A 19,908-nucleotide genomic window follows, 5' to 3' on the forward strand; every position below is an offset into this window, starting at 1 on the left:
CATTTTTATCATTTTTTTCACACAAATAGAGCTTTCTTTTGGTGGTATGTACTCGCCGCTGGAACTTTTATTTTTTGCGCTATAAACAAAAAATCTTGAGCAAAATTTAAAAAAAATAAAAAAAATTTTCTATTATAAAATTTTGCAAACAGGTAATTTTTCTCCTTCACTGATGTATGTTGATGAGGCTGCACTGCTATGCAACAATGATGGGCTGGCACTGATATCCAATGATGGGCACTGATAGGTGGCACTGACTGACAGCACAGACTGGCAGCACTGCTGAGCACTGACTGGCGGCACTGCTGGGCACTGATCAGTGCCTTGATGATCAGTACCTATCCCTCCACTGACAATTGCCGGTTATCGGCAGTACTTTCCTCACGCTATGACAGCGCGAGGAAAGTGCAGCCGATAACCGGTAACTGCATTTACCAATGATCTGCTGTGTCATTGGACAAGGCTGATCACGTGCTAAAAAGCTGCTGTGATTGGCCTTTTACCACATCATGTGATCAGCTGTGTCTGTAGGACACAGCAATCACGGAGATCGGCAGGGTGTGTTCTGGGAGGACGTCATGACGCTCTCCCAGAACTGGCCAGCCGTAGTGAAGCCGTCATTCGACTATCTGCGGTTGGCAAGTGGTTAAATATCAAAAAAAGAAAACTGTCTAAAGATATAGAAAGCACTGGGATGCTTTTATATATTTTTAACTACTTTATTAAAAATTATATTTTTACACATTTTAATTTAACTTTATTGCTATCACAAGAGGGTTAACAAAGCCCCTAATGTTATTGCTGTGGGGAGGTGAAAGGTTGTCTGTTTTTTTCTATTAGACCCCCAATGTCTCCCCTGCTCTCCAAAGCATCAACACAGGCACACATTGTGCTTGATTAGCTGCTTCCCTGGCTGTAAGATCCAGGAATTGAAAGCTCTGAAACCAGAAGTGACGTAAACCTCATTGCTTCCGGCTTCATTCATCACAGAGCCACATCCACGATCTTGGTATAACCACATGTTGACAGGCCATATAAATATATATGGAGTTCAGCAAATGGATAACATGCCTGATCTTCAAGTGGTTAAGTAGAAGAGAAAAAGCATTAAATCCCAACTTCAGCTGATACTTCTAAAGCAGTTTTAACAATAGGTGTTTAAAAGGTTTATATTTAAATATTTTTATTGAAAAGTTTTGAAATATACAACATAACAGAGAGCAGAAAACAACAGTTAACAAGGTTCACTATTAATATAAAGATTATATTGATAGGAAAGGATGGAGTGGGGGTACCCCGCCAACTGGCCGGGGTAGATATTAAAGTCTCAGCTTGGTTACATGAGAGGTATGCTCCAATATTGTGAACCTTGTTGAAACCTTGGTAGATATTTATATGGGGAAATTAGAAGGGGCAAAGGGAGGGAAAGGGGGGGAAGTGAGGGCACCTAAATAATCGGGATCGTGCAATTTGGATGTTATAATATCACTTTATTACACAATTGGGGTTCTGTAGCCAGCGAGTCCAATGAGTCTCAAATTTATGATAGGAGGAATTGTGGAGGGCTGTTCTTCTCTCCATCTCACACAGAAAGTTAAGGTCAGTTAGTAATCGGTGTAAGGAGGGAGTGGTGATAGATCGCCATAACCTGGTGATGTTGAGCTTTGCAGCTGACAAGATGTGTATGATAATAGTGCGTGAAGATAGTGGTAATTTGTCTATGCCATTATGTAGGAGCGCTAGAGCAGGGTTTGGAGAGACTGATGTCTTTGTGATGGAGGAGATTATCTGGAAAACTTGGTTCCAGTAGGAGGTGAGAGATTTACACGTCCACAATAGGTGGAGAAGTGAGCCTGTTTCACCACAATGTCTCCAGCAAGATTGGGAATGTTGAGGGTAGAATAAGGACAGTTTAACGGGAGTTAAGTACCATTGGTGAATTATTTTCAAATATGCTTCCCAATGGGAGCTGCATTTTGAGGCTTTGAACGTGATGGTGAAAGTTTTCTCCCACGTATTGGGAGATATGGGTTGGGAGATTACCTTTTCCCAGTTCGCAAGGGAGGATGTGTATGTAGTAAATTGTGCTTCAACTAGAGCTGTGTAAAAAGTTGATATACCTTTTTTTGGGTAAATTGTCCTTTGGAAGAATTGTTGTGCTGTTGCTGGGATTTTTATGTGGAGTGGTACATGTACCTTGTACAGGATATGAGCTATACGTATATAGGTGAAATGTTCAGTGGCCGGGATTTGGTATTTTCCTCGAATAGTCTGAAAGGAATCTAATGTATTTTTAGTGTATAAGTCTTGTACATTCAGTATTCCATGGTCTATCCAAAAAGTTAGGTTTAAGTGGGGGGAAAGAAAATGTAGGGATGAAAGCGGTGTGGGAATTTGAAGGTTATCTTTGCGTAATTGATTATGGGCAATAAAGTTATACCAAGCTATTAAGGAAGCTTGTATACAAGGGTGGTCGTGTAGATTTGTAGGGAGTGCTCCACGGGGTAAAAATAATAAGTCTGACAAGGTGTGCGGTAGGAATAGGGAAGTTTCCATTATAGTCCAGGTTTTGCTTATTGTGGGCTGCCTCCAAAAGAAGAGCTGATCAAGTAGAGCGGCATGGTAGTATGATTTCACATGTGGGAGACCCGCTCCGCCTCTGGAGGGTGGGCGAATTAGAAGGTTTGTGGCACACCTGGGCTTTTTCGAATTCCAAAGGAATTTGTTCAATATTGCCTGGAGTCTCATGAAGAAAGTGTGAGGGGCTGGGGTAGGGAGAGTGCGAAATATGTAGAGTATCTTGGGTAGTATAGACATTTTAACTGTCGCCATTCTACCTAATGTCGAGAGGGTAGTGGTGCGTAATCCTTTAATTTCTTGCGGGATAGATTCAAGTAGTGGTTTAAAATTAGCATTATAGAGTTGGTTTGTCCTTGCAGTAAGTTTAATTCCCAAATATGGGATGCTAAGTTTTTCCCAAGTAAAAGGGAAGTGTTTAGAGAGTAGACTTTGGGTGATTTCAGGCGTGTGTAAGTTCAGTATAGATTATTTAGATTCATTGAGCTTGTAGTAAGATACGGATGAGTAATCTTGGATACGCATTCGTATCGATTTGAGGGAATTGTATGGATTAGTGACCATTAGGATAATGTCATCTGCAAATAGGCTGATCTTGTGTTCGGAATTTAGGAATTTGATTCCCGTGAAATTAGGGTCGTTTCTGAGGTTGGTTGCTAGTGGTTCAATGAGTAGGGCGAAAATTATAGGGGACAATGGGCATCCTTGCCTAGTTCCGTTGGAGATGTAGAAGGGTTGAGATAGTGTGCCATTGGTTAGAACTCTGGCTGAAGGTTTTGAGTAAAGGGACAGAATAGCTGATAACATCCAATCAGATATTCCAAATTTTTGGAGTGTATGCAACATAAACTGCCAATGGATTCGGTCAAATGCTTTTTCTGCATCGAGCGATAGTAGAAGTGAAGGTTGGGTATCTGATTCAAGATGGTGTATTAGGGATATGATACGTCTAGTGGCGTCAGGCGCTTGTCTACCAGGAATAAATCCCACTTGGTCTGGATGAATTAGGGTCGGTAGGTGGGGGAGTAGTCTAAGGGCGATTATCTTAGCGTATATTTTTATATCCGTGTTAAAAAGCGAGATTGGTCTGTAATTTTGTACTAGTTGGGGGTCTTTGCCAGGTTTCGGAATGGTAGTAATTATTAACTGTAACATTTCTTGGGGGAATTCCCCGGAGGAGGCGACATGGTTATATAGGACCGATAAGTGTGAGTTAAGATTGGGGGCAAATGTTTTGTAGTATTAATTTGTGAAACCATCATTCCCTGGTGATTTGTTTAAAGGGAGGGTACGAATGATTCTCCCAACCTCATCAGGAGAAATCGGTATGGATATAGATTCTAGTTGAGAGGGAGTTATGCGTGGGAGATTAGTGCTATGTAAAAATTGTTCTATTAAATGCGTTGTTGGCTGGGTTGTATTAATGTCATCTTTTAAGTTATATAGTGTCTGATAGTAGGCCGCGAAGGCATTGGCTATATCTCGGGGGTTTGTCAAGGTGACGTGCGAAATAGGGTGTCGAATGATAGGTATTTTGGTTTTAAGTCGTTTTTGTTTAATGATCTTGCTAAGAAGCGAGTTTGCTTTGTTACTGAGTGCATAGAATTTGGCTTTCGATCTTTGCAGGTTGGCGTCATATGTATGAAGTAAAATGTTGCGTAATTTATTTCTATCGGAGCTTAGTGTCGCGGTTGTGGGGGGAGTAGGGTGTTGTTTGAGTTGTTCGTTTAGACGAATGGAGGTCATGAGTTGGTCAATTTGTTGAGATCGTTGTCTCTTAATGCGGGAATTTAATTGTATAAGGATACCTCTCAAGTAGGCCTTGTAAGCCGGCCAGAGTGTAGTGATGGATATATCAGGGGTGACATTGGTATCAAAAAAGAGTTTGTGAGTGTCATGAATATGCTTCTGATTCTCCGGTGACGTCAGGATTGAGGAGTTGAGTCTCCAGATAGGTGGTATCGCCATATTTTGATCATCATCTAGTGATATTTGGATTGGGGCATGGTCGGACCAGGTTATAGTCTCTATTTTGGATGACGTCACATGTTGTAATGTCCATTTGTCCGTTATAAACATGTCTATTCGTGAGTACGAGAGATGTGGGGGAGAGTAGTAGGTATAGTCTCTTTCAGATCCGTGTTGACATCTCCAGATATCATATAAGTCATTGTCATGAAGAAATTGGTTAAGGGTCGGTTTTGTGGATTTCGAGGTGGAAGACAAGTCTATGTCCGAGTTACCTACAATGTTGAAGTCTCCACCGATGATGAGTTTCCCTTGTTTAAGTGGGGAGATGACTTTGTAGAGTTTACGGTAGAAATGTAGTTGTTTGCAGTTCGGGCCATAGACGTTCACTAAAGTATGAGTCTTGTCGTTTATTTTACACACCAATATATGGTAGCGGCCTTGTGGGTCCGCCGTCTGTGATAGGATACTGAATGAGAGAGAGTCATTAATGGCCGTAATCACTCCATTTTTCTTTTTGGGGTTAGTTGCCATGAACAGCTGAGAAAAACGATGAAGGTACAGTTTGGGTGTCTTTTGGGTAGCGAAGTGTGTTTCCTGTATGAAGAGTATGTCCGCTCGCAACTTCCTTGCTTCCTTGGATAGTAGTGATCGTTTATATGGTGAATTTAGGCCACGTACATTTAAAGATGTAATATTAATCATTGGGAAGCATGGTTTCCAGCTTTTCCGTAATCTGGTGTGTTATTTGAGAGAAGCATAAGGTATTGTGTTTTCCAAAAAAATAGGTATTCAGGTGGGGGTGATAGGATGGACAATCAATCGGAGCGTTGAGGAGAGTATTCCATGAGGAGTCTAGGTGAATAATACTTGGGTCTTGAGTAGGAGTCCAGTGGTGCCAAGGGGAGGGAAATGGAAGGATAGAGAGAACAGTAAAAAAACACTTGCAAAAAATGCAAGTATGTTGAGTAGCCAACATTGCTACTTTAAAATTGGGGGATGCGGATGGGCTTGACCGCCTGAGGGAGTCAAGCCAATTGTAAATACGTAGCACGAACTTCAAAGGGTCTGGGCCGAACGCCAGAGATATTGAATTAAGAAATGGCTCCTGGGGAAAAGTGTGAGCGTGTTTCAATATAAGATACGTCTTGTAAAGACTATGTTGCTTCCATAGAACTATGCGCGGGTTCTTGCGATTTCTGCAGGGAGGATATTCCAGGTTTTTAGCAAATTTAGGCCTGCCTCTAGTGTTTTAATAGTAAAGATCCTACCATGATGCCGCACCGTTAATTTGGTGGGAAACCCCCATTTGTAGGCTATACCATGATTCCTGAGGGCCTTGGTGATGGACACCATTCTTTTTCTGTTGAGGAGGGTAGCTTTAGATAAGTCAGCATATAGGCGGAGATTTGCATGAGATGGCGGGAGTGGCGGTGGATTTCGGGCCGCCGACATAATTTTGTCTTTTACATGGTAGAAATGGATGCGGGCTAATACATCTCTAGGGATGGTTGCTGGTAGGAAGGAGGGTTTTGGTAGACGGTGCGCACGATCAATTGCAATCTCTATATCAGAGATTGACGGAAGGAGAATTTTGATGTAGTGCTGTATGTATGGTAGTAAGTCGCCATTGGTAATAGATTCAGGGATGCCTCTGAACTTAATGTTGTTGCGGCGTGATCTGTCCTTCAAGTCGGCTAATTTTTGGTTGATTTGCTCAATATCGGTTGAGTGTTCTGTATGTGCGTCAATCAAGTTGTTGTGCGCTGTGATTATGTCTCCCATGTTATTTTCAATGTGGCTTATTCTGTGGTCTTGTTTTTGTACTATAGATGATAGCTGGTTGAGTGACGGAGCTTGATAGCTGGTTGAGTGAGGAGCTTGGGAGTGAATGGCAGCAGGGAGATGGGTCTAAGGTTGTTCAGGTCAGTGGGGTCCAAGGAGGGTTTTTTGAGTATGGGGGTGATGCGCATGTGCTTTAGGGGGGGAGGGGAATGCACCAGTAGAGAGGGAGAGATTGAAGATGTGGGTGAGGGAGCGTAGGATGGAGGGGGAGGGTGCCCGGAGGAGTTGTGTGGGGACAGGGTCAAGCGGTGAGGCGGGCTTCTGAGAAGACCTTGGTGACCTCCTCAGTGGTGGCAAGGCTGAAGGAGCGGAGTGTTGGGGAGGTTATAGTGTGCGGGATTTTAAGGGTGGTGGGGGGCAGGGTGGTTGCCAGGTCAGAGGAGGGGAGAGTGGGAGGGAGCATAGGTGGAGCATTGGCTATGTTCTTACGGATTGCATCAATCTTATTTTGGAAGTGAATGGCAATCTCATGGGCGGTGAGTGAGGTACTGGGTGGGGGTGGGGGAGAGAGTAGATAGTTGAAAGTGGAGAAGAGCTGGCGAGGACAGGTGGAGAGGGTGTTGATGAGGGTTACGAAGTAGGCTTGTTTGGCGGTGTGGAAGAAGAAGGTGTAGGTGAGGAAGGCAGATTTGTAGAGGGAGAATGCTTGAGGGAATTTGGTTTTGTGCCATAATCATTCCAGTGCGCGACTGCATCATTTAAGATGTTTTGTGTGGTCATTCTGCCAGGGTTGAAGCGGTCGGGTCTAACACTAATTGTGGTTATGGGTGCTAAGGAGTCTAAGGCAGCTGACAGCGAGTCGTTGTACGCAGTAGTGGCCAGGTCAGCACAGGACAGTGGAAGGATAATGTCGTACAGATGGTCAGCTGCAGAGTGGAGAGGGGCTGGATTCAGGTTGTGGAGGTTACGGCTGGTGAAGGTTTGACATTTGGGGGGGAGGTGTTCCAGGACGAGGAGATGGAGAAGGTAATGAGGTTGTGGTCAGAGAGAGGGAAAGGGGTGTTAGTGAGGTTGTAGGGGGTGCAGAGATGGGAGAAAACGAGGTCCAGGGTGTTCCCGTCTGTGTGGGTGGAGGACTGTGTGAGTGCAAATGAAGAGGTTAAGTGGAGGAGTTTAGATGTAGCCGGGTTGTTGACATTGAGAGGGATATTGAAGTCACCAAGGATGATGGTGGGAAGCTCAGAGGAGAGGAAGAAGGGCAGTCAGGCGGAGAAGTCGTCAAAGAAGCGGGATACGGGTCCAGGGGGCCGATAGATTACTGCAATCCTCAGAGGGGGGGGGGAGCAGAGTCGGATGCAGTGGGCCTCGAAGGAGGAGAATGATAGGGGGGGGGGTTGGGAGGACCTGGAAGTTGCTCAGCGGTGACAAGAGCATGCCAACCCCACCACCTCTACGACCGCTCGATCTGGGTGAATGGGACCAGACGAGACCTCCATAGGAGAGTGCCACAGGGGAGGCGGAGTCAGTGGCTTGGATCCAGGTTTTGGTGACTGCTAGGAGGTTGACGGAGTGGGAGATAAAGAGGTCATGGATGGCTGTGAGCTTGTTGCACACCGATCGGGCGTTCAGGAGTGCAACCGAAAGAGGAGGTGTGGGTGCGGGGAGGAGGGGGACAGGTATAAGGTTGAGGGGGTTGCAGCGGTTTGTGTGAGTAGGAGGGTGCCTAGTGGGTGAGTGAGGTGGTGAGGGGCCAGGATTTGGGGAGATGTCCCTGGCATTGAGGAGGAGAAGGCGGGTGAGAAAGGTGGCATGGCAGCAGGATGTGCAAGAGCGTGTGGGTCTGTTATTGGTGGCCTGTGGGTCGGTGGGAGAGTGGAGTATCAGGAGGAGGTGGTAAGAACCGTAGTGGGAGAGGAAAGTATTGAGGGTCCAATGTAAAGTTGTTTTGGGGGGTAGAGGGAGGAGATTTTGTGAATGGAGGAGAGGGGTACAAGGAGGAGGAGGAGTACAGGTGGCATATTAAGAGGGTGAGCGGATTGCTGGTCAAATGAGGGAGGTGAAAGGTTTCACATCAGGGCATATAGATGTGCAGAATCTATCGCCCAGTGGCGGAGGAGTTCATCAGTGAGAAAGGAGGGAAGGTGGTGGGCAGCTGGGCCTGCTGCTGGCTAGTCACGGCGGTCTGTGGGTGCTGTAGGCTGGCCTCTGGAGGTGCTGTGGGGCCCGGCGTCATTTCAGTCATTGAGGATTCTCCACAAAAGTCGTCAAATGGTCTCCACCGTGGATATTTTGTTGTGTAATGAGCTCTGTCTGAGTTGTAAAAGCTTTATCAAAGTCTGAACATGGATATGGCCTCTTTTTAATGTGAACCCACTGGTGTGTGCTAAGATCTGACTTTTGTTTAAAGGCTTTATCACATTCAGAACACTGATATGGCCTTTCTCCGGTGTGAACCCTCTGGTGTCTGATAAGATGTTCCCTCGTAGTAAAATCTTTATCACATTCAGAACACAGATATGGCCTTTCTCCCGTGTGAATCCTCTGGTGTTTGATAAGGTGTGACTTATCTAAAAAAAACTTTTTTGCACACCAAACACCGAAACGGCTTCTCTCCAGTGTGGACCCTCTCGTGTAGGATAAGGTGTTATCTCCTTGTAAAATATTTGTCACATTGAGAACACTGATAGAGCTTCTCTCCCGTGTGAATCCTCTGGTGTGTAGTAAGCTTGCTCTCGGTTGTAAACGCTTTATCACATTCAGAACAATGATATGGCTTCTCTCCGGTGTGAATCCTCTGGTGTATGCTAAGATGTGACTTCTGTGTAAAAGCTTTATCACATTCAGAACATTGATATGGCTTCTCTCCAGTGTGAATCCACTGGTGTGTGTCAAGCTTTACCTTGGTCACAAAAGCTTTGTCACATTGAGAACATTGATAGGGCTTCTCTCCGGTGTGAAGCAACTGGTGTGTGATAAGATTTGCCTTCACTCTAAAATCTTTGCCACAATCTGAACAACGATACAGCTTCGCTCCGATGTGAATCTTCATGTGCGAGTTAAGATTACCCTTCTGGGTAAAAGTTTTGTCACATTCGGGACACTCAAATGGCTTCTCTCCAGTGTGAATCCTCTGGTGTGTGATAAGATATGCCTTCTTTGTAAAAGCTTTATCACATTCAGAACACTGATATGACTTCTCTCCAGTGTGACTCCTCTGGTGTCTGATAAGATATGACTTCACTGTAAAAGCTTTATCACATTCAGAACACTGATATGGCTTCTCTCCAGTGTGAACAATCCTGTGTGTGATAAGATGTGACTTATCTGTAAAAGCTTTATCACATTCAGAACACTGATATGGCTTCTCTCCAGTGTGAATCCTCTGGTGTGTGATAAGATGTGACTTCCGAGTAAAAGCTTTATCACATTCAGAACACTGATATGGTTTCTCTCCAGTGTGACTCCTCTGGTGTGTGATAAGATTTGACTTCACTGTAAAAGCTTTATCACATTCAGAACACTGATATGACTTCTCTCCAGTGTGAATCCTCTGGTGTGTGATAAGATATACCTTCTTTGTAAAAGCTTTATCACATTCAGAACAGTGAAATAGCTTCTCCTCCATTGCGATCCTGCCTGCGATAAACTTTCCCTTCACTGCAATCCAAAAATTAAATATCTTCTCTTGCATTGGAATGGGAATTGAAAGCCATAGTCCCTTCCAGAACATTGAAATGACTTCTCTGCTGTTGTCCTCTGAGGCTGGATCAATGCTGAAGAGTATCTAAAACATTCACACCACCGACATGACTTGTGCTCTGTGTGAATCCTCCAGTGAACAGCAATAAAGTGTTTCAATCGCTTCGGACAGCAGTATGTCTTAATTCCCATGTGGCTTTATGAAGACCAACATGACCAAAAACATTGTTCATTAATCCACCTGTAAAAAAAAAAAAAAAAAAAAAAAAAAAAAAAAGAAAGTCAGAATTCTATGTAGAGGGCTGAATAAAGTTAATTTCTATTTCTAATGTTCATTATTAGATATTGTAACAGAACCGGGCCCAGACTTCACTTGGGTACTTCCGTTAGACTACTGCTTCCCCATCTGAACACCGACAACAGACACCACCACTGACCATACAAGGCTACACGACACCAGTATTGAAGTAAACCAGGAGGTAGACCAGTTTATTTTAACACAGATACAAGATATATACATTCAAGGGAACAACCCCCCCTCCCTGCATAATGACACAGGGTGGGGCAATCTACATTTAGTAACAGAGATACACCATCAGAATGGAGGGCTGCTGGAGACACCCCCCCCCCACCAAGCCAATACACAAACACATACATCCCATAATAGTTTGCTCCCAAGCAAGACACACAATAGAACAATGGGATGCAACCACATGACATTAAACAATCCACAACCCCCACCCCAATATTGGGCCAAATCACCTTGTACCCCTAACAGGCACAGGGTGACTTACACATAAGAAGGATATGCGGAGCTGAGACAGGGGTCTCCCCACTTTTCCAAAGTAAGCTGTGTTCCATGGGCCCCCCACCCAAAGTGACTCCCATCACAGATATATCTAACATATAGAAAGAATATGTACAAGTTTAACATGTTTGACGTGTTTCCTCTGAATCTGTGTATGGGCGAAGACCACAAGGGCTGATTAACCAGCTTAAAAGATGTGGGAAACCAAACGCTCTTCACATAAGACCATGGTAGAGCATAACAAAAATGGTAGGTGCCGCTCAAAGCTCCACCAGGTCCTCTGGCATGACAAATCTCTTGGAGTGGCAACAAGGAGAGTGCTTGTTCCAGCTCAAAACGTTCAGTAGGGAAAGGGAGTCATGCAACGTACATGTTGGGGAGGGGGGGGGGTGGCCTGGTTGGAGCCTAGGCTGAGGCTGTCATACAATTCAATTCCTTACAGGTTTTGTTGAGATGTGCGACTTCTAGGACTCCCTTTCCTTACAGAGTGGGAGAACATATCACCCAAATAAGGGTAAGAATTGCCAAGATGATGCTTCTGGTAAAGGAGCATTTACAGAAGGCACAAGAAGCTGGGTATTCAACGGTACTACCAAGCTTAGACCATTCCAGGTTGGGAACCAGGTAGCTGTGTTCAAACCCATAGGGAAGAGTAAGTTCCCGACCAGGTAGCAAGTGCTTTTGACGTTATAAAGTACGCCAACCTGCAAAGCAAAGTGTCATAGAGCTAGTCCCCTCACTCCGCTGCCGCCAGGAGTCTGCCCCCTGCTGAGGTGGCATCCTTCCCCTCTGGCCGAGCGCCAGCAAATCTGCCTCTCCACTGTGCCTGCATGTGGATTCGCCACATGCAGGCTCCACTCCTGTCACCCCCCTCCCTGTCTCCATGCAACGGCACAATCCTGCTTTCCCGTGTCTGCCAGAGACAAAGGCTACGCTCCCTGTGTGGGGCCGGCATCGAGGGAGCTGGGCCTGTTGCCATGATAATCTGATGCCAAGTTTCGAGGTACCATGGCAATGAGAACGTGCCCGGCTCTGCATATAATGCCAGAGTGGGCCCTGGTCTTTGCAGTTTTTCAGTTGCTCCCCCATGCCTGATGCTGAGCAAGGTCTGTGCTGCGGCCAGACCCCACGAACCCCCCCACATCCTTCTTCACTGATGGACTGCAAGCCTGCTATGGACCTCCCAGCCCTCTCTGCCCCCAGGCTCTCCACTGCTAGCTGGTGAGTGGATTAAACCCATTGTGCCCGGACCTCCACCCTGCCTTGGACTTAACCCCAACTGCCCAGATCTGCATCCTGTGTATTGGATTAAACCTGTTGTGCCCGGACCTTTGCCCTGCCTTGGACTCAACCCTCTCTGCCCTGCTCCGCATCCTGTGTATTGGATTAACCCCATTGTGCCCAGACCTCTGACCTGTGCTGGCCCGATTCTGCCCGAAACCCTTGCCCGCGGACTCCAACCCCTGCGGTGCCCCGCCGCACTGTCCTATTAAAACCTGTGGACTATTGGCCCCCTGTTGTCCAATATTGCCATCCTGAGAACCCTACTGTATCGCTGTGTCTTGTGTTGTTCTGTGGACTAGCTGTTCGATTGTCTGCACCCCGAAAAACTCCCCAATAAAGGCCCGCATATCGGGTTCCATGTGATCTGTCTCCGTGTGCTCTCTCTCTGCGCTCCTAGTTCATCACACAAAGGCCTTAGCAAATCTTCCACTTAAATATATTAAAACCCTGAAAAGACCATGAGCAGGTAGCTTCCCTGGTTGAGGTTGGCTCACAGATCAATATAGGGGTGGCTTTGACCACCCTGTCAAAGACACAAACTCAGCAGGTAAACGTTTTTAGAGAGCAATAGGGGAATCATTTCAGAAAAAACAGATCTTAGCAGGGTAATTGAACATGACATTGTCTAATGTGAAAGTCCGAGTAAAACTCTATTGCATTCCCAAAGCACATAGGAAAGCGTTTTCCCAAAGCACATAGGAAAGAAAGTTTGGAAAATGCTTAAACTCAATATCAATGAAGAATTGCAGAGCGTAGGGTGAAGCCCAATTGTGTTGGTAAGAAAACCCAATGGGACTCTGGTTTTGTAATGATTTCAGAATACTCAATGAGGTATCGAAGTTTGATGAATATCTGATACCCTGAGTAAATGAACGGATAGAGAGGTTGCGGCCATCCCAGTATCTTAGACTTTACCAAGGAGTACTAGCAGATACCTTTGACCAAGGAAGCGAGAGATAACATGCCATTCTCCACTCCAAAATGGTCCCGTCCAATATAAAAGAAGAGCATTTAGGGTTGCATTCTGCCTTGGTTACTATTCAGAGGGTGATGGATAAAATATTACACCCTTATTGGAAACATCTCGGTGTATTTGGGTATCTTCAGTACTTACTGGGAATACCAAACTCCCTAAGGTCAGGCTGTGTTGGACTCTTTAAAGCAGGAGGAGTTTCACTGTTAATCCAGAAAAGTGTGCCTTTGCGATGGAGGAGACCAAGTATATGGGGTACATTGTGGGTAGGGATTTGGTGATGCCTCAGATGAAAAAGTTTGATGCCATTCAGGCTTCGTCTTGCCCCATCACAAAGAGGTCCGAGTGTTCCTGGGCATAGTTGGGTCCTACCGTCAGTTTGTCCCCAACTTTGCCACTATTGCTGCACCACTATCTGACTTGACAAAGAGTAAGAAGTCATGGTCAAGTGGAATGAAAAAGCTGAAGAGACTTTTTGGGAGCTTAACAGCCAATAATCCAGCGCTGGTTGTTCCCGACTTCTCTTAAGAATTTATTGTCCCAAGAGGTCAATGGGGAGGAACACTATATAGTCTTCCTCAGACAGCTGCTGAAGGAATTTACACTATAGTGGATCATGAGTGACTGGCCATTAAGTGGGATTTTGACTCCCTATGCTTTTTTTTTCTCGTTGATAGGATGTTTTGTCTGGTGTCAGACCATGGCACACACGAACACACACGTTAACCAGATGGTCCAATTCATGGTGGAACAGACCTAGAAAACACCAGAATGCAGATGCCCTCACTGTAGGGTTTCCCCAGAGCGTCTGACACCTCCACATTGCAGTAAAGGGGGATATGTACAGGATGCGAGGGATGGGTCCCGGACAGGAGATGTGTCCCTGTTACTTGGATTGTGGTCCTTTGAGGGTGACATCTCAGGGCTTTTCACCCATGCAGGGTGAGAGGTTCTGGGGTGGTCCAGTTGAAAAGGAAAGAACTGATTAACAGTTTCTCTCAGGATTGGCAAGTCATCATTTTGGACCTGCAATACAGAGACTCAGAGGGAATTCAAGTTGGAAAGAGTCTCCAACCCAGAATATTAGAATTGTGGTCCTAAAAAATGGGAACAGTAAGTGATCAGTGGTTGTCTGATGTGTAGTGGAAAAGACACAGCTGAGTGAGCAGGGTGGTCTGTCTTAAGACTGAGACATGAACTGTGAAAACCTCTTTGTGACTGCTGAGGCATGCGGAACTTTCAAAACCCAGTTAAGGGACAAGTTTCACAGGTAGTAGTGATTTGGTGCAGATCCCCCAGGGCAGTGCCCAGCCCTTCATGCAATTTCTTTGAGTAATCGCTTGCCTATTAGCCAGAACAGATTTTTAACATTCAACTCTCACTGACTTTACCCACTTGAAGACCTCAATACATATAAACGATGCGGTTTTCAAGTGGTGAAGAAATCAGCCTAAGCCCTGGTTCACAAGTGTGGTCTTGCAGGCTGTGATATGTGCGGGCACAAGAGCCCATTCATTTAAATGGACTCCCGTGCCCTGGGACACGCAGGGAAGAAGTCCCTGCACTACTTTGGAAAATGGAGCCCGCACAGGAACCGAGGTGGCACTGCTGGGGGGCACTGGTGGAAGGCACTGCTGGGCGCTGCTTGGTGGCACTGCAGAGCACTGGTCAGTGCAGATCTGCTCTGACAGCTGCCAGTTATCGGCAGTATATTCCTCACGTTGAAAATGTGGAATAGACTCCCTCAGTAGTTGGTTGTGGCCAGCTCAGTGGATTGCTGTAGGAAAGTCCTGGATTCTTTCTTGGATACACAGAATATAACATTTATAGGTAAAGTTGATCCCGGGAATATCCGATTGCCTCTCGGGGGATCAGGAAGGAATTTTTTTCCCTTGCAGGAGGAAATTGGATCGTGCTTTGCTGGGTTTTTTTGCCTTCCTCTGGATTAACTGTGGGTGTAGGATTATAATTTTTTTTTTTTTTAAATGGTTGAACTGGATGGACTTTTGTTATTTTTCAGCCAGACTAACTATGTAGCTGTGACAGCGTGCAGAAAGTGCTGCCGATAACTGGCAACTGTATTTACTCCGTGATCTGCTGTGTCATTGGACACAGCTGATCATGTGGTAAAAGGACACTGTGATTGGCCTTTTACTTCATCACGTGATCAGCTGTGTCCGTAGGATACAGCGATCACGGAAATCGCCAGGTGCGCGCCACTGGGGTCACGCGGGAGGACGTCATTTGAGGCCCTCCCAGAACTGGATAACCACACTGTAGTGGACATTCAGCTATAGCGCAGTTAGCAAGTGGATAAGAGACAATAGTTAGGAATTTCTTAGTGTAGCTGAACGGTATGAAAGCAGCTTTATTAGGGAGGGAGAGCCAAGGTGGGTTTTATCTTTGTGACGGGATTCACTTTGGGTGGGGGCCCATGGAACACAGCTCACTTTGGAGAGGTGGGGAGACCCCTGTCTCAGCTCCCCATATCCCTCTTATGTGTAAGTCACCCTGTGCCTGTTAGGGGTGCAGGATGAAATGTTCTAATATTGTGTAGACATGCCCAGGAGATAGGTGGGGTGGGGGTTGTAGATTGTTTGGTGTTGTGTGGCTGCATCCCATTGTCTGTCTGGCTTGGGAGTAAACTATTATGGGATGTGTTTATGTGTATTAGCTTAATGGGGGGGGGGGGGTCTCCAACAGCCCTCCCTCCTGATGGGACTGTCTGCTGGTGTGAAGTGTGACTACCTGTGTGTCTCGTTACTAAATGTAGATTGCCCCACCCTATGTCATTATGCAGGGAGGGGGGACTGTCCCGAGTGTATATATCTTGTATCTGTGTTCAAATAAACTAGTCTACCTCCTGGTTTACTTCAGGACTGGTGTCGTCTAGTCTTGTATGGTCGGCTGTGGTGTCTGTGGTCGATGTTCGGACGGGGAAGCGGTAGTCTAACGGAAGTAACCAAGCACAGTCTGGGGTCGGTTCCATTACAATCTTGAAACACAAACGAACGTATTATCTGAGAGAAAATAACCACAAATATTTTATGGTGTCTGGACGGTATGCAAGCTGTATGTTTAAGCCACAAATATAAAAAGTGAGAGATGAGAGACGACAGCCAGGAAAATGTTCTTAGGCTGGATAAACCGATGGATTGGTCTGCCGTTTAAGAGGTTGCGACAGGGTTGTCATTTCATCAATACAAATTAGAAGGTACTTTCTGTGAGACAATCGTCAGGGATAGGAATGGCTGACCAGAATGTAAGCTGCTTGGTTAGGCCACAATCAAAGAGGGAGAGGCAAGAGAGGTTTTATCTTGAAATACAAATCAGAGTGTATTAGCTGAAAGACAATAGTCACAAATATTAATTAGTGGCCGGACAGAAGGACATCAGCGGGGATCATCTAAGAATAAAGAGGGGGCAGGTGATGACGGATTGATCTTGAAATGAACATTAGAGTGTCTGAGAGATAAAAGCCAGAAATAGATCAGTGGCTGAATGCACGCCTCATTGTTAGGCTGCAGTTAGAGAGGCAGAGATGAGTCTTGAAATAGAGTATTATCATTGAAACAATAGCCAAGGATATATTCAAGTGTCTCGGCAGTATGTAAGCCATTTGGTTAGGTCACAATTTAAGAGGAATAGTATAACTGCAGGTAGTAAATGCAAGAGAGGGGCTGCAGATGATATGATGGTGGGTAGTATGTACAGGAGAGGAGTGTGGAGGTATGACAGGGATCGGTACGTACAGGAGAGGAGTGTGGGGGGTATGACAGGGATCGGTACGTACAGGAGAGGAGTGTGGGGGGTATGACAGGGATCGGTACGTACAGGAGAGGAGTGTGGGGGGTATGACAGGGATCGGTACGTACAGGAGAGGAGTGTGGGGGGTATGACAGGGATCGGTACGTACAGGAGAGGAGTGTGGGGGGTATGACAGGGATCGGTACGTACAGGAGAGGAGTGTGGGGGGTATGACAGGGATCGGTACGTACAGGAGAGGAGTGTGGGGGGTATGACAGGGATCGGTACGTACAGGAGAGGAGTGTGGGGGGTATGACAGGGATCGGTACGTACAGGAGAGGAGTGTGGGGGGTATGACAGGGATCGGTACGTACAGGAGAGGAGTGTGGGGGGTATGACAGGGATCGGTACGTACAGGAGAGGAGTGTGGGGGGTATGACAGTGATCGGTACGTACAGGAGAGGAGTGTGGGGGGTATGACAGTGATCGGTACGTACAGGAGAGGAGTGTGGGGGGTATGACAGTGATCAGTACGTACAGGAGAGGAGTGTGGAGGGTATGACAGTGATGGCTATCTCACCAACCTGATCCCCAAGTACCACCCTACCCGCACCCTTCGCTCCTCACAGGACCTCCTTCTATCCTGCTCCCTGGTCTCCTCCTCCCATGCATGACTGCAGGACTTCTCCAGGTCCTCCCCTATCCTCTGGAACTCACTGCCCCAATTCATCCGACTGTCGCCTTCCCTCCCCACATTCAGACGCTCCCTCAAAACCCATCTCTTCAGGGAAGCCTACCCCACTCTCACCTAACGGCCATCCTCCCTCATTCCTCCCACCACTTCATCCCCCTCAGCCACTTCCTATTGTTCCACTACCCCCTCCCACCTAGATTGTAAGCTTGAAAGAGTAGGGCCCTCTTACCCCTCGTACGCTGTCTGTTTTTGTTGTACTGTGCCATGTATTGTCCCCCCCTCTATTGTACAGCGCTGAGCAAACCCTTTGGCGCTATATAAACTCGATGTAATAATAATAATAATAATAATAATAATAATAATGGGTACGTACAGGAGAGGAGTACGGAGGTATGACAGTGATGGGTACGTACAGGAGAGGAGTACAGAGGTATGACAGTGATCAGTATGTACAGGAGAGGAGTGTGGGGGGTATGACAGTAATCGGTACGTACAGGAGAGGAGTGTGGAGGGGTATGACAGTGATGGGTACATACAGGAGAGGAGTGTGGAGGGGTATGACAGTGATGGGTACGTACAGGAGAGGAGTGTGGAGGTATGACAGTGATGGGTACGTACAGGAGAGGAGTGTGGAGGTATGACAGTAATCGGTACGTACAGGAGAGGAGTGTGGAGGGGTATGACAGTGATGGGTACGTACAGGAGAGGAGTGTGGAGGGTATGACAGTGATGAGTACGTACAGGAGAGGAGTACGGAGGTGTGACAGTGATGGGTATGTACAGGAGAGGAGTACGGAGGTGTGACAGTGATGGGTATGTACAGGAGAGGAGTACGGAGGTATGACAGTGATGGGTATGTACAGGAGAGGAGTACGGAGGTATGACAGTGATCTGTGTGTACAGGAAAGGAGTACGGCGGTATGACAGTGATGGGTATGTACAGGAGAGGAGTGTAGAGGTATGACAGTGATGGGTATGTACAGGAGAGGAGTGTAGAGGTATGACAGTGATCTGTATGTACAAGAGAGGAGTGTAGAGGTATGACAGTGATGGGTATGTACAGGAGAGGAGTGTAGAGGTATGACAGTGATGGGTATGTACAGGAGAGGAGTACGGGGGTATGACAGTGATGGGTATGTACAGGAGAGGAGTACGGGGGTATGACAGTGATGGGTATGTACAGGAGAGGAGTACGGGGGTATGACAGTGATGGGTATGTACAGGAGAGGAGTACGGGGGTATGACAGTGATGGGTATGTACAGGAGAGGAGTACGGGGGTATGACAGTGATGGGTATGTACAGGAGAGGAGTACGGGGGTATGACAGTGATGGGTATGTACAGGAGAGGAGTACGGGGGTATGACAGTGATGGGTATGTACAGGAGAGGAGTACGGGGGTATGACAGTGATGGGTATGTACAGGAGAGGAGTACGGGGGTATGACAGTGATGGGTATGTACAGGAGAGGAGTACGGGGGTATGACAGTGATGGGTATGTACAGGAGAGGAGTACGGGGGTATGACAGTGATGGGTATGTACAGGAGAGGAGTACGGGGGTATGACAGTGATGGGTATGTACAGGAGAGGAGTACGGGGGTATGACAGTGATGGGTATGTACAGGAGAGGAGTACGGGGGTATGACAGTGATGGGTATGTACAGGAGAGGAGTACGGGGGTATGACAGTGATGGGTATGTACAGGAGAGGAGTACGGGGGTATGACAGTGATGGGTATGTACAGGAGAGGAGTACGGGGGTATGACAGTGATGGGTATGTACAGGAGAGGAGTACGGGGGTATGACAGTGATGGGTATGTACAGGAGAGGAGTACGGGGGTATGACAGTGATGGGTATGTACAGGAGAGGAGTACGGGGGTATGACAGTGATGGGTATGTACAGGAGAGGAGTACGGGGGTATGACAGTGATGGGTATGTACAGGAGAGGAGTACGGGGGTATGACAGTGATGGGTATGTACAGGAGAGGAGTACGGGGGTATGACAGTGATGGGTATGTACAGGAGAGGAGTACGGGGGTATGACAGTGATGGGTATGTACAGGAGAGGAGTACGGGGGTATGACAGTGATGGGTATGTACAGGAGAGGAGTACGGGGGTATGACAGTGATGGGTATGTACAGGAGAGGAGTACGGGGGTATGACAGTGATGGGTATGTACAGGAGAGGAGTACGGGGGTATGACAGTGATGGGTATGTACAGGAGAGGAGTACGGGGGTATGACAGTGATGGGTATGTACAGGAGAGGAGTACGGAGGTATGACAGTGATGGGTATGTACAGGAGAGGAGTACGGAGGTATGACAGTGATGGGTATGTACAGGAGAGGAGAACGGAGGTATGACCGTGATGG

General features: G+C 46.6%; 1 pseudogene across 1 annotated transcript in view; it reads right to left on the reverse strand.

Annotated features, from left to right (window-relative positions):
* Positions 1-1,157: 1,157 nt before the first annotated feature.
* The window catches only part of LOC149451026 (uncharacterized), a 93,060-nt pseudogene continuing 74,309 nt past the window's right edge, over positions 1,158-19,908 (reverse strand). The window contains exon 5 of the transcript XR_016315167.1: positions 1,158-10,114. The product of XR_016315167.1 is annotated as an uncharacterized LOC149451026 (transcript). The remainder of the gene's footprint in view (positions 10,115-19,908) is intronic.

The sequence above is a fragment of the Staurois parvus genome, unplaced genomic scaffold (assembly GCF_062004578.1).
Source record: "Staurois parvus isolate SC_StPar_1 unplaced genomic scaffold, SC_StPar_1.0 ptg000551l, whole genome shotgun sequence".
Taxonomy (NCBI): Eukaryota; Metazoa; Chordata; class Amphibia; order Anura; family Ranidae; genus Staurois; species Staurois parvus.